General features: G+C 43.0%; 1 long non-coding RNA gene across 1 annotated transcript; it reads right to left on the reverse strand.

The window, feature by feature from the left end:
• Positions 1 to 8,196: 8,196 nt before the first annotated feature.
• Positions 8,197 to 9,323, reverse strand: LOC142087575 (uncharacterized). The gene is made up of 3 exons (XR_012675500.1): positions 9,183 to 9,323; positions 8,526 to 8,558; positions 8,197 to 8,240 (listed from the first exon to the last, which is right to left on the reverse strand). It is a non-coding gene; the product is annotated as an uncharacterized LOC142087575 (long non-coding RNA).
• Positions 9,324 to 15,229: the final 5,906 nt, after the last annotated feature.

A 15,229-nucleotide genomic window follows, 5' to 3' on the forward strand; every position in this document is an offset into this window, starting at 1 on the left:
GATTGTTTGTCTTTCACCCGGCAATCTTTATCTTTCTCCATCTGTATATGAGTTCCTAGATGTGTGCTAACGATTTGCAAAATTTCCTTGATCTTAATATATTAACGATACAAGTAAGTCTATTTTGTCATGTTTTATTGCCAGGAAAGATGTTATCAAAGAGGTCTTTATCTGACCTTATATAAAATACTTTTAGTCTCCGTAGTAACATTTTCATGGTAGGTGTATTTTGGCTTTTGTTTTGGTTGAAGGGAAAAGAATAGGCAAGACATACTTTGCATTCACTCATTGTGGTGAAATTATAACTTAAGAAATAATTCCAGCATTTATCTGTTCGGCACTTAATAACACATGAGATGCATAAATCACAGATGAGAGTTAGTATCAGTGATTATATAGGAAATGTTACTTGCCACTTTGTAACCTGCATCTCATATTAAATTCCGTATCACAGTCCCCAGTATGTATATATTTTTAATTACATTTTCAGGCTCATTTACATGCGCATATTGGCTTTCTGCCTGAATGATATCAAAGAGAAAGACCTTATGCTCACACCCAACCACACACGCACACACACAAGAACATTTATACACAGAGACACTCGAGTCTGTACATTTCTGAGAATGGAAGCTTCTCTCATCTTTCTCATTCTTGGAAAAGCTTCGGTTCACCAATAAATCTTTAGGCAATCTTAGCTGATTCAGAGCGCTTTAGAAAAACGGGAAATTACAGAAAATGCAGGTTAATCTCTACTGCATGTCAAAAGTATCAATGATTCTCACTTGACTCATGTTAATCAAAATGTAATATACATATTTACTTTCTGTAACCTTGTAAGATTTGTCATCAATAGCTGAGTTTGCGCAGAAAGGCTATTCCATTCCCTCTCTCTGGGTAAGAGGTAAGCTACATCACAAAGTACCAACACGATCAAGTTAAATCAATGTGGAAAGGAAAACGACCTATACACTGTATAGATTTAACTTCTGTTTCAAGACCAATTGTATGCTTCTCTTGATTAAACACAAGCAATCAGACAAACTTTCAGGTGAACACACTGTTCTTGCCATCGCCTCAACGCCCAGGCTCTTAGGACTAAATTCCTGAACTCTGAAAATAAGATTGCCTCTCAAAAACTCAGATTAACACCACCCGTCATATCTACAGAGTTCCCAGATACTTATTGTTTTTAAGTTACTGCAGCCACATTTAGGGCCAGCTCTCTGGTTTACTTTCGTTCAGCCAAAAGAGTCATTGTGTAGTTTAAACTCGGGCATATATTTAACTCCTCCATGGGTTAAAAAAAGAAAATAGAGCCTCCTATTTTTCCACTGCCTCTGTATACTAACCAGAAGGGTCTGCCCGTACATGTGCAAAAAAGCCCTGTGGTACATATTAGATTTCAATAGGTGCTTACTATTGGCAGTCGCAGGTTGTAGCTAGAACTAAGCCGCATCAGCAATTTCATATGACACTCTGGAAATTGCTACTACATAACAATAAGTAGCTGATTCAAAAAAGAGCGGGGGGGGGGCAGGGGGAGAAAGCATGTTTAAGGAAGTACATTTTGGCTCAAGAAGAACATTTCCAAATAAAAAAGTAGTACCACCTTAAGTTAAAAAAAAAAAAAAGATATAAGTACATTTATATATATGCATATAAGGGAAGTGTGTTTAAGGTGATTCAACAATGAGGACTGGATAGACCAAATATGAGTCTGTTAGGTTGAAATAACTGTCTACTTTAATGGCAGAAAGACAAATTTGCATTTCAATTAGTCCAATTCTTTTTTTGTTCTTCTTTGTTCTTATCTTAAACTTGCAGCCCATTTTTATACTTCCCTTACCTCCAACTACTCTGCATGTACAAATTGCCCTCTTTGACATCATGGCCACACATACACCATTTACCACGGCCTTGTCTTATTGATTTGCAAACTTCTACCCTTTAACTCTATTGATTAGAAATTGTGTTGATGCTTCAGATTTTGTTTTGGGGGGCGGAGGGTAGAGGGAGGTATCATTTTATAATCAAGTACAAAAATACTGCATATTTTATCTTTGATCACAAAGAGAAAGGCATAGAGGCAAAAGTTAAAAGTAACTCTGTATTAACGTGCCTTTATACGCCTTCATGCTTTCAACTTGGAAATCAAATCTGGAATGAGATGAAAAGGGATTTTCTCTACTTGAACATACCAGAAGGGTTTAGTGTGATGCAGTATCCCATTGGAAATGTGATTTAAAATCACCGTTCAAAACCCATTCTCTAGCATCACCCTATGGAAAGGGGACATTTAGAAACATAGTCTCCTTTTCTTCCACAAGCAGAATGAGTCAGTGGGCCAGATCCTGAAACAGGGTGAACTGGTATAAACATCTGATATGATACACTGTTCTGGATGAGCTGCACACATGGCATGAACCAGTGGAGAATTTGTTCCATTAAACCAGAGCTCTAGACAAAGACTCCTGCAGAAGCAGCGCTTTTATCTGTCCAAGCGTCTACTAAAAAATTAAAACAAATTCTAACTCCAGGATGTAGAGTTCCTATATAGAACTAAAGTTTCTTCGAAAGGGTCTCCCTACCAAAGTATTGTGTACATCTGAACAAATACCTGTTCACTGCAAGTATAAATTACGTATTTTACAATGTGTAACAGGTAGCAAGTACCGTCAGTGTAAAACCAGAAGTGAAATAAAAAGGTATTGTTGGCATGATTCCTTTTTCTGAATAGACAAAGGCATTGTAAGGAAAAAATTGCTAAATCACAGGGATAATCATCATAGCCAGCTCCTCTAATGAGGCATCATGGGATTACTGGAGTTATTATAAGAGTCATCTTATTGAAGAAATTCAAAGTTAATTGAAATCAATTGTACTGTTCTGACAGCAGGTGTTTTAAGTGGCTAAAATATCAAAGTGAACTCTTTAAAATGGTTAGAATGAATGTAACATTCACTTTTCAACTCTTAGCCCTGCCAAGTGATATACTGTAGAAGTACAGAAAAGTGTACAGTCAAAGAAAAATGCTGGAATGAAATAGCATTTCACATGCCAGTCAAGCAGCTACCAAACAAAAGGTGGTTCTAATCCCCTCCAGTACACATTTTTATTACAGATGTGCAATTTCCATGAATCTTACAAGGGCAACCTAATGGAAGGCAGAAAGCCACAAGTATACATATTTCCACTGTGTTTCACCTCTATGAAAACGTTCTTTATTATCCTTTTTCCCCCAATATGAACAGGGAATCTCAAACAGAATGCTAGGATTGCCTTTATGCATATTATATTCCCAAGTTTCTCCTCCAAGGAACTGAAAGTAAATTCTTTCCTAGTTTTGTCACTTTTTCTACAGATGGCAAAGCAACCAATAAATTACTAGCTGATTCTAGCAAAAAAAAAAAAAAGGAACAGAAGCTTTCTGAATTATAATCCAGAACTAATCTTTACTTTGATCCAGTAAGTTTATTTGATTCTGCAGTTGTTCAGGTTTCCCAGCAAAGTCAGCGGGATCTCAATGTATGGAAGAACTGCAAAGTCAAGCCCATATTTAATACCTGTTGTCTTTGTATTTAAAGACTCAACGCAGTGATTGAAAAGTTTAATACTTCAACTGGGAGCTCATCACCCTGTCTCCCTCAACTTCAGCGAGTGCTCAGTAAGGTCCTTCAAACCAAATTCTGCTGGGATGAACATACACAGACGCAATTCTTGCCACAACAAACAGGAGTGCTCTGTGTGCCCTGGGACAGAGTTCGACATTAGGTTCAACATGATTTGGAAATGTCTTTCAGGTTTTACTTCAGTTTTTACTGAAGCTTATAACCCTTATCTTACTTCAACAATTTTGAAAGTACCCAACCATACAAAATACTGAGCTTTGGCAAATGTCAATAATTTCCCCTTTAACATATGTAAACAATACTGTCATTTCCAGGCACAGTGTAACATGAATGTCAACAAACCAAAAAAACACTTTCTCCTTTTTCCCCAAAAAAAGATACATCATCAGTAAAACCAGACATCTTGAGCTAAATCGTTTCCAACAACTTTCATAAGAAATGTACTTAAATTTTAAGAAGTCTAACACTTTCCACAAACAGGCTTTGCTGGTGATCGCCACAGGCAAAATACAGTCAGCGATTTAATTTCAGATATACTACCCAAAAATACAAACCAGCAATAACCCAGGCTGGGAGAGTCTGCCCGAAACTAATGTTGATTTTCTGCATAGATAGTAAATTATGGTAAAGAAATGAGGCAGTGCACAAGTGAATGGCATATACATAATGTCTTTCAGGAAGACATATTTTTATTACTGCGCTCCAGGACAGGCTGTCTGAATTCAGAGTTCATCGCAGTTGAAAATATAGTAGCCCACACATGCTCATTGTTAATTTTTAAGACCTGGCTTACCACGTAATACTTATGTCAGTAACAAGTAACAAGTAACTTCTGACTGGAGGTTAAAGGTCTGTTTATTTGTTTATCTTGACCTATTAATTAATAACAGCCAACTTTCTAAAATTAAAAGACCCTTAATGACTCTTTAAGGACATAAAGAAAGCAAGGAACGCATGCAGTAGAGCACCTCTGGTGTGCTTTTAAGGCCAATGCTGGCTCTTATGATAGCTCTTTTATTTACATATAAATGCTTGTTGCTTGACAATTTAGATAAAAATGTTACCGCTGCTCTGCATGTGCTGTAGATTGAAGGTGTAAAACCACTGGACCAACTAATGGAGTCTTCACACATCATATCTTGTTAAAGAAGAGGTAACCCACTCTCAAATGCTATTACAATTCATCAAAACTATAGTATATGAAAGATACACTTCTAACACAAGTCCAACTTTTGTCTTTCTGAGTAGGACGTCAAATTAAGTATTAATTGAAGCTGCACCATTTCAATAATGAAAATGGTGGCTCCACAGTACTTATTTGAAAATACTGGGAAAATATTAAAACTACACTTAATTCTGTATTTCTCTAAACCACCAACATAAAAGAAACATCAATGACCGGCCAGGCATCTTTAATTAGGCTGCAACTTAAAATCAAACGGTGCATAAAAGTCTACTTTATACATTTACCTCATGCACCAAAAGTTGAGTTTGTTATTCAGTTCTTTCTGTCTTTATTTGTAACTTTCAAGAAAAGGAAATATTGCCACAAATGCCAATGGCTACAATGGAAAACTGATGAATAGGGGTACTGAAAGATAAGACTCACTCCCGCTATATTTCTAACAGATGTGGATGATGTGATCATCCATTCATTTTACTATCTGTTTCATCATCCACATGTGCAGTTTAATTGAAATGCAATTTTAGCATCTTTTGTATTCAGTGCATGCACAATCAAAGGTATACATTATTGAATTATGAATTAGTTATGCCTAAACAAATCTTCAGGGGGGCAAGGAGGGAAGGAATGTAAATACATATGTAAAAATAACCTCCCTACTTACACTGCCTACTTAAGTTTACATCAGTGTTTTGGTATAGCAAGAAAAGTGAGAGCTTGAAACCACTAAACGGCTCCAACATTAGCCTATCTATTGTCTCAGTAGCCTAGCACACCTTCTTCATGCCCTCAAGGACCGATAGTTCATTTACAAGCCATTACCTAAGAAGCAACTACTAGTTATAGCAAGACTGCAAAGTTACACGGTGGTTTTGTGACTTGGTCAAAGGCTAAGACCTCCAAACTCATTTCACTTGTGACCCAAGAAAGATTTCAGTTTAGACCTCCAGAGGTGGCAGTCTGGAGCAAGAGGACACCACATCACCAGCTAGTCTCTTATTAATAAGCTCTTGTTGCACAGGATGTTGAAATCAGTAAAAGAAATCTAAATCTAGCTTTTTTGCCTAAAAATAGTAGGTTTCCTGCTAGGCCAAATTTGCTGTTTACAGAATTTTAGTATTTTATGTTTAATTACTTCATAGTTTATAGATTTATTTATAAGATTATGAGGAGGATAGGTCATAAATATACGATGATTGTTTACTAGTTGGTTTGGATTATACATAAATGTGTTGCACAAGCTTAGCAAAAACCTTTTTCACTGAGCTGAATCAGAACATTCAAACTGTATTTTCAAATGTGTCTCTCTGCCTTATCTAAATTCCAACATGACACATAATAAATAGCTTCTCATTTACTATCATCATAAAAATTTAAACAGCCTTGAAATAGTTGCTACAATACAGGGGAAAATGATCAAATGTATGTTCTAAATACCCACTTAGAACAGTAAAACTATTTCCATATTGAAGAAAGAACACATAAAGATGCATTGTTGCAGTAAAGGCTGTTACCTTGTTTAAAAAAAAAAAAATCTTCCACTCAGTATAGTAGTATTAGAGTCAACAACTTGCTGTTTTACACTGCAAAAAAGGACTAACAGCCCTTAGCTATCATGTAGTGTCAGATTTGCTTTAAAAAAGAAAGTATCTGATTTGATTCTATACAGTGATTAAACATCTTTGTGCTCTGCTGAGTAGGGTATTCTATCCCCTCCCCCCTCCAAAAATGGCATCAAAGCAATCAAAATGGTAATGTTCAGCATGAATGGGGCCCCATCCCCCACCTTCAAACTCTGCAGACTTTTCTCCATGTTAGAAGAAACCAACACCCCTTCCTCACAAAATGGAAGCTTCCACTACCAAATTGAGAGTGCTGACAAATTCTGATTACAATAAACTGGGAGGAAAAGGGTGGCAGATAATCACCATCACCTATGGGCACAGATTATATATGCACGGATCACTTTTCAACTTTAACCGCAACTCCAGCAAAACAAACAAACAAACAAAACAAAAAAATAATAATAAAAAAAAAAAGACGGGAAAGAAGGGGCGGAATGGCACACGTGCCCCCTTCCCCTCTCCCCCGGCGGTCCCTGGCCGGGAGGGAGGGAGGGAGGGAGGGAGGGAGGCGGCGGCCCCGGGGCCGGCGGCCCGGCGCCCCGCAGGCGCTGTCCCCGGCCCTGGTGCTGAAAGGGCTGCTGCATTCCGGAGGAACGGCGCTCGCTGCCGCCGCCGGCGGGGCCGGCAGCCGAGAGCCGGGGGGGAGCTCAGCACAGCCGCGCCGGCCCCGCGGGGAGGGGGGCATGAGGGCCGGGGCGGCGGAGAGGGAAAGTTCCCCCCTGGGCGGCGGGGGGGCTCCAGCCGGCAGATCTCCCGCTGGCTTTGTCAGCTGCCCTTCCCGCGCTGGAAGTCCCGAAAGTGGGGACAGGGGGCCGGGGGGGTGCGGGTGGTGCGGTGAGCGGCAGCGTGCGCCGGCCTGAGCGGGCGCCCGGCGGCGGCCGCTGTCCGCGGTGCTGAACGCCGCCGCCCCCCGCCGCGCCCGGCAACTTTCCTCCCGGGGAGGGGTGGGGGGGAGCGGGTCACGGGCGGAGCAGCGGGCCCGGGGGTCACCAGGCACAAAAAGAGAGATGAGAAAGTTTGGGGAGGGCAGGGGGGGAGAGGGAGGGGGAGGGAGGGAGGACGGTTTCTGGTTTGTTTTGTTCCCCTCCTCCGGTTTGGGGTGGGTTGTGTTTTTTTTTCTCCTCCGGCAGCTGAAACAGGTTAATCTGTTTTTATTCGTATTTTTGGAAGGGGGAAAAAAGTGAAAGTGCCTAAGTGAACTCGAATCAAAAGCTAACACGTCAGATCAGACCAAGGGAAGAGAAAGGCAAGTGGGGAGGGGGAAAAAAAAAAAAAAGAAGAAGAAAAGAAATAAAATAAAGTGATCAATAAAAATCAGTTTTGTAATCAAACCCAGAAATGGCTCCGAACTGGGCTCCAGCCTCCTCCCTCCCAACTCTTGCTCTGCACATTACACGGAAGTGCACAAAGTAGCCCAAGACAGGAGAATTTTCCATATTCCTAAAACATGTCGACCAACTCAAAATGGACGCCTCATTTTTTTTTTTTACGTTTTAACTACTGCTTATCTTTTTACTACTAGTACTAAAATCATTCTTTCCCCCAGCAAGATATCCGAGAATCTGACCTCATTTTGAAAACATGCATTTTCTTACTTTACGCTTAGGAAAATGGATGTTATATTCTCTGCTGTCGGTATTTTTCAGCTAACGCAGACACTTTTCGGATGTTTAGAAAGTGCATTGTAAAAACAAGAAGAAAAACCAAACATAACTGAATCGATCTGTTCCTTACTTGTTTCTCATTAAGAGCTGCTATTCTTGATTGCCTTTCATGGATTTGTTTCTTAAGATCCCCGTTCTGCAAAAACGGCAATAAGATGCATATTAAAGGCAAAGTGTAAACTAACCCCTGTAATGAATAAACTTGCGATCTAGAAATTGTTCAAAGGCAAAACCGTTCCACCAAAGCCGTACGAAAGCATGCACACACAAAACACCCTCCTTAGCAAGAAAGCTCAGTGCAGACTACAAAATGAGATCTCTTACTGATAAAGTTTCTCATCCTGCTGTCCCAGCACAACTGCGCTTATTACAGCAGGGATAAAATACTGAAGAAGAGGAAAAAAAAAAGATCTGCATTTACCTGTGGATCTTGCTTCATCTGTGCAACTAGTTTCTATAAAAAAAAAAAAAAAATCACCCCCAAAAAAGGAGGAATTAGAAACTGTTTCAAGTTTAATGGATTTTTTTAAATGTATGTATGTGTGTGGACGGGGGAGGGAGGGGGGTAAGGAACAAAGAGGCAAGTAAACACTGCGAGTCAGTTTCAAGCAAAGCTCATAAATATTCAAGTCTCGTCCTAATCTCTCCAACACACACACACACGCACACTCGCGCACACACGCACTCACACTCACGCACACGCACACACACACTCACACGAGCACCGACCGCAACGTTAACTCCGCATCTCCACAACACACACACACCCCACACACAAAAAAACTCAGCCAAACAAGCCGCAAAACTACTTTGGCGAAGTGCTCGCCATTGCCGCGGGGGGCCGGGGGGGGTCCGGGGGGGGCCCCCGCCGCGGCCCCGGCCTCCCCCGCCGCCCCGGCCCCGGCCGCGGCCCCGGCCCCGCTCCCCCCCCCTCCCCTGATCGATAGACCCTGCGACAAGAAGCAAAGGCTACTTGGTAAGCATGCAACACTGGCTCCCTTCCGATCCTCCTCTCCCTCTAAAAAGCACCGGGGATAGAAGAGCATTTTTTATTTGCTTATTATTTTATTTTTTTTACCTGATGACATTGGATTTCCACTTTTAACGCCTCTTGCAAGCTGTGTAGCTCCATCCCTGCAACTTGCCAGGCACTTTCCTGCCACTTTCAGATCCGAATGAAGTTTTTTTGTTTGTTTGTTTGGTTTGGTTTTTGGTTTGGTTTTGTTTGGCTTGCTTTTTTTTTTTCCCCCCCTCCCTTTCTTTTCTCTTTCTTTTTTTTTTTTTTTGGCCTTTTTTTTTTTCTCTCTCGCTTTTTGCAACCGACCCGCCAGCCAGCCAGGCAGCCACCCCTCCCTCCACGGAAAAAAAAATAATAATAACAATAAAAAAAAAAAAAGAATAAAAAGAAAAAGGAAGGAAAGAAAGAAAGAAAGGCCAGGAAAAAATAAAAAAAAAAAAAGGAAAAAGGAATGGCAGTAACAATAATAATAATATTGAAAAAAAAGCGACAACAACAATCGAAAGAAACAACTACTCAGTCTGCAAAGCAAGTTCTTTGCCTCTTTGCTGGGGACACAGACTCATCACTCACTTTCCGCCAAAGTAGGGGGGCCCCTCCCCCCGCGCCCGCGCCCCCGCCCGCGCGCCCCCGCCGCCCCCCCCCGCCGCCCCCGCTCCGCCCCGCAGCCGTTCCGCCGCCTCCCGCCGCCCCGCCGCCCCCGCCAATGGGGACGACAAGGGCTGGAAACGGGAGGGACTATATTTCCTCGGAGTGCGCGCCTTGATTTCACTTTGCCTGGGGAAAAAGTTGTGCCTCGGCTGCCAATGCTAATTCGGCGGTGCCCGGATGGAGCGGGGGGGGGGCGGGAGGGGAGGAGCGGGGGGAGTGAAGGCTTGCGGCCCGCGCATGCGCCCTGACCCCGCCGCCGCCGCCGCCGCCGCCGCGGCGGTAGGCGAGAGAACAACAAAGTGCCGGCGCGCGCGCCCGCGGGGAGAGGGGCGGGGCGAGGGCGGAGGCGCGGGACGGGGCGGGGCGGGGCGGAGGAGGGGTGCACTCTCGCCTCCTCCCTGCCCCCCATCGCGTCGGGGCTGGCGCCGCTGCCGTGGCCCCTCCGTGGCGGGGTAGCACGGCCTTCTCTCCCCGCCCCGTGGGTGTCCGCTGGGGGCTGCCTTGGGGCGGGGGAGGGACCCCCCCCCAGCTTGGCGAGAGCCAGGTCCCAGCGGCTGAGGAGGGGGAAGTTTCTTCCAGTTCCTCCCCCCCCCGGCCATCTTCTCCGCGCACTCCCACCCTGCTGCTCTCTGCTCCCCTTCTCCCGTTGCTGGATTTCCTCTCCCCTTCCCCGCCGGCACGGGTTTAGCTGCCAGCCGGGGCAGCCAGCGAAGCCGTTCCTCGCCCCGTCCCGCCACAGCCCGTGGCGCCTCCCGCGGCCGGGACCGGGTCTGCCCGGCGGCGCACGGCGAGCAGTTGGTAGGGGCTGTGAGGGACCCCTGTCCGCCCCCGGGCGGCCGCGCGGAGAGGCCCCCCCTACCCCCAAAAAACTTCCCCCAACAGCCCGGGCTCCTGCCCCCCTCCCGGCGTCCCGGCAGTCCAGGGGAACCGGGGCTGTGCGTGCAACAACCGGCACCTACAGCGGGTGCTGGCTTCGACGCCCAGCGGGATTTCACCCACTTCAACACGCAACTTCAGGCAATAGGCAGCCGGGCGTCAGGGCGGGCTACCCTCCCCGCGGCAGCGCATCACGCTTACATCGTTCCCCCCTCACCCCATTCTCGGCCGCCTGCTCCTCACCAGAAGAAGCTGCCGTACCCCTGGGTTGTGCCGAGCCCACTGCTGCGGTGCTCGCACCCCGAAACGGGATGTCGAACCTGAGCCACGTTAAAAAGCAGACAAAGTATTTTTAGGGGAGCTCAAGTTTTCTGGTGGGCGAGCTCTTTTCAGGTCTGCAGCTTACTGAGAGCACAAGCACCTGAACAGCAAGTTGCAACAACTAGAGGAGAAAGGGATGGGACCTGTGGGACGCCCAGGCACGCGGCCCGTTCAAATGAACCTGCTGCCGAGGGATGGCAACACGGAACCACGGCCTCAGTTTAGCTACTAAATAACAGCAGCAAGACTTTAAACTGGCACAGAAGGGTTGGCCTAAGTGGACACTCCTGTTCAACCAAGTCAAGCCACAGTTCCTTGGCTGTCAGTAACAGATACGTGTACCACCGTGTCACCTGGCACCACAGATGTGGTCTAGATCAGGTGCGGACAGAAACATATCACCTTTATGTTTATGACACTTTTGTTCCACAAATATGTGACCCGGCTTCAGGTCATATGGACAGACGCTACCTGATCCAGCATCAAGCCTGCCGTCAAATTTTTAAATACATTTAAACCAGCAGCACAAATTTATACAAAGTCAGTGTTTTGCCATGTAGCTGCAGTATTTTCGATGCAGTAATAGGAGCCGTGCAGTTAGGTTTACTGTTGTGTTGACGCATGGCCGGAGCAGGGTTGGAAGCCAAAAATAATGCTCAGAATAATTTTATTGATGACAGTCAAAATTTAGGGCACATTTTAGCAAGCAGTTAGATGATAGAGTGCTGGGGAGAAGAACCTTAATGCATCCATACTCCCATTCCTGCAATGATTGAACGCTGATATTTTATTTAAACTGCACTAAAACATTAAGTTGAAACTCACCCTAAATGATTAGTCAGTATTTAAAACACCACTGTGCTCCAGATGTGCTTGGATGCCAATTTTAATAACTAATTAAATTACTCTCAAAACTAATTAAAGACACCAAAACCAACTTCCATCAACTATACTGTAATTAAGTTGTTTTGAGATGTAACATGCTGGGAGTCCAAAATATTGTATCCAATTTTCATTAAATTTCTCAAATATATCCTGTCCACACATAACACAGCTTCTTATATTAAAATCATACAAAGATTCATGGTAAAATATTCTCAGTCTGCCAAAATTAGGAATAAAGACTAAATTGAAAATTTCTATTAACCTTACAATTAAACAAATTATTTTAGAAGAGCCTTATTCAAGTTAGTAATGTTTGTTATGGTAACTGACTACATTTACAGCATTTGTTTAGTGTCTGCACATGGCTTGAACAGGTAAAATCAAGAAGCTAGTTTCACTCTTTTTCTCAAGATAATTTCTAAGTCAGTTTGTTTTCCATAGTGTACTTGGTGTCTGGATTGAAAATATCGGAGGGGGTGTTTAATTCTCAACCAATACAATGGCTTTGCTGTACAGGGCATTTTCAAAATCTACTCACATTTGTAAGGACAAATAGGTCAATCCTGCAGGCGCTGATGAATATGAAACTGTTTCAATGTAGAATCAGTGTAACTTCTCGCATTCTGTACGAAGGTATTTTGTAGCCCAACAAAAAGTAGGGCTTTGTAACGTACATAAATACCTGATAAGATCTGACATCTGAAATAAGGTACGTGAGTAGGCTAGGCTTCTAAGCAGTTATTCAGAAATTTCAAGTGGCTCTAAACAAGCTAATGAAGCATTTGAACTAACTTTTGAAAAAGGGAAGCCTGAAGGTTTTTGTAAATTGGGAGTGTTACCTTTGTAACCTATCAGTGCAAAATTCTGTGAGTTCAGAATCAGGCCATCAACTAAAACTGACTAAAGTAGTCAAGTATAATTTCTTTATGTATTAGTTGTTGATTCATTGACATTATGCTGGTTGATTTGTTTTAATGCATATTTCATTGGTAGAGCAAAGAGGCGACTTCTCAGCATTATAAAATAGTCACTTGTTCATCAGAATAAAAACAGGAATTACTGTTAGCCTAACTTCTTGCAAAGAAGTGTACAGTTTCATCAAGTGTACAATTTTATGACATTACCTGCAAGGGGCGAGGGTTATTGTGTTGTCCTTCCCACATCAGTGAGATGCCAACAGGGAAAGTTTAGAAATCTGTTTCAATCTGCCCGCCATTCAAAAATTGGTTTATACGACTACAGTGCTACGATGGGTCACAGATTTTAATATAAACTATAAAACATAATGAAGGACATTGCTTTTCATTTATTGATACTGCTTAGATTGTTTTCTAGGAAAGTTGTGTAAAATACATTAATCTGTCAAATGCATTTATGCAACAACATTATGCAGTCACCTATAAAAATGTTAACAGCTTTATGCAATTTACTTGGAGATTATGGTGGCAAAAGTCATCCTGCTTGCTGGAGGGACATGAGAGCTCAGTGAGCTTCCCTTCCACATATGCATCTGCATAAGGGACACTTTCAGTTTAGCTGGAAAATGCAAAGGGAATGGGAGACCAAGCAGAGCGGCTGGCAGCCTTTCAGAGGGGTCTGCTTAAGCATGGAAATTTATGGTCGGTGCTAACCAAAAGAAGTCATGTTACATGTCGTGTGATGAAACACATTTTCCATTGATCCCTGGAAAGATTATCCTTGCCTATAGAAGTTGTGGAACTTCAGAAGTCTTCCAGAAGAAGCTGTGCCCTTCCTTTCTCCTCGCAGTGGTGATCATGTTCAGAGCCTGGATGGGGACTTTTACACACAAAAATACTCTGCAGTCCTGGAGTAAAGGTGCGAGTGAAATATAAATGTAACCTTTCTGCTGCCAAAAGTTTTGTTCGTTTCTGTATGACATTGTTGGGATGAATAAGGACCAAGAGGCCAATTTTACAAACACTTCCGCTCATGAAAAGCTTTATGCATGTGAATCAATTTGATAGTCCTTGATAACGGAGTTACTTACATGCACAAGTGTTTCTAACTCAGACCGTTTTTCTGCAAAAAGTTATTGCAGAAATGTATTTGACAGAATGACCTACCTTACAGGATTACCCAAAAATGCACAGTACAGTATCAATAGCAGACCAATGAATTACACTTTTTGTAATAGTATTTCCTGCATACAGAGACTCAGAACCAATCATTGTATGAAGAACACAAGACACCCAAAAGTTCTTGCTTCTAATGCATCTAAATATAGGTAGCCAGGAATCCAACACCTGGCAGTCGAATCTCACACTTCAAATCCCCACAAGAGGTGATGATGTTCACCCCTTGTCAGATACTATTACTGATTCAGGAGAAGACTTGCAAAGCTACAAAGGAGAACAAAGCACTTAATAACTTTTGGTAATGCCATATTTCTATTACAATTAACTTGGAAAATCTACGTCCCCACATACCCTTGTGTAATGTGCTCCCTCTCTTTCCCACGAAGAGCGCTACAAAGATGTGGAGGAATAAAGTACTGGACAGTGATTTGTAAAGACAATCAATGACTATTGCAAATTCCATGCACTTCAAATTCCTCTTCCCAAACTGGCAAGGAAAAGTGTCTGAAGATAATAAGAACATGGGCAGCTGAACAAGAAGGGAGCAGCTGCTCCACACGGGCTGCCCTGGGAAAGTACTTGAAGTGAATGGCAATGTACCGTGCAGGTTCATCTTTGTACAAGCCACTATCAACTTTCCTGCAAGAGCAAGGGCTCTTTCTGCACATGGGAATAGCCAGTGGTAATAAAACTCAGGAAACATCCAGGTAAGAAAAAAGAAGAGCAGAGCTTGAAGCCACATTGAGAGGCTTAAAGTTAGCTGATCTATCCAAGACGTGTAGTTTGTCCTGTATTTTCTGGATACCTCCATCCTGCAACATGTTCCTTCCCCTTTTAAGATCATCTCTCCAGCTTAACTGAGAAGGTGTTTTAGAGAACTGGAATTATTTTATGGAAGTAACTTTTTCCTCTTCCCAAAGTCAGCTTAACTGGGGACTAGAGACAATGGCTATTTCAGTGAGATTGAGAGATGTAGCCAGCTTTTGTCTTTGGTGGAAAAACCTTTGAGAGAGGCAAAATGAATCAGGAAATTCGTTAATTCCCTGTGATTATCAGAGGGAAGGGATATGAAGAACAATGAATGTTGATGTCTAAGATATGCAGGAGGCTGCAACATTCATCTAAAGATCTGATCCTCTGGGTTAATTTCTAACTCTTTGACATCCTCACTGTCTCACTACCTGGAGTGCCTGTATCCCTACAATTCCTTCACCAGAGTTGCAAATCATTCACTCTTCGTAGGTTCGTAAGTTAGCCCTTCCATGCAGTTGCAAGAGG

Source organism: Calonectris borealis, chromosome 1, assembly GCF_964195595.1.
Source record: "Calonectris borealis chromosome 1, bCalBor7.hap1.2, whole genome shotgun sequence".
In the NCBI taxonomy this organism is placed as follows: Eukaryota; Metazoa; Chordata; class Aves; order Procellariiformes; family Procellariidae; genus Calonectris; species Calonectris borealis.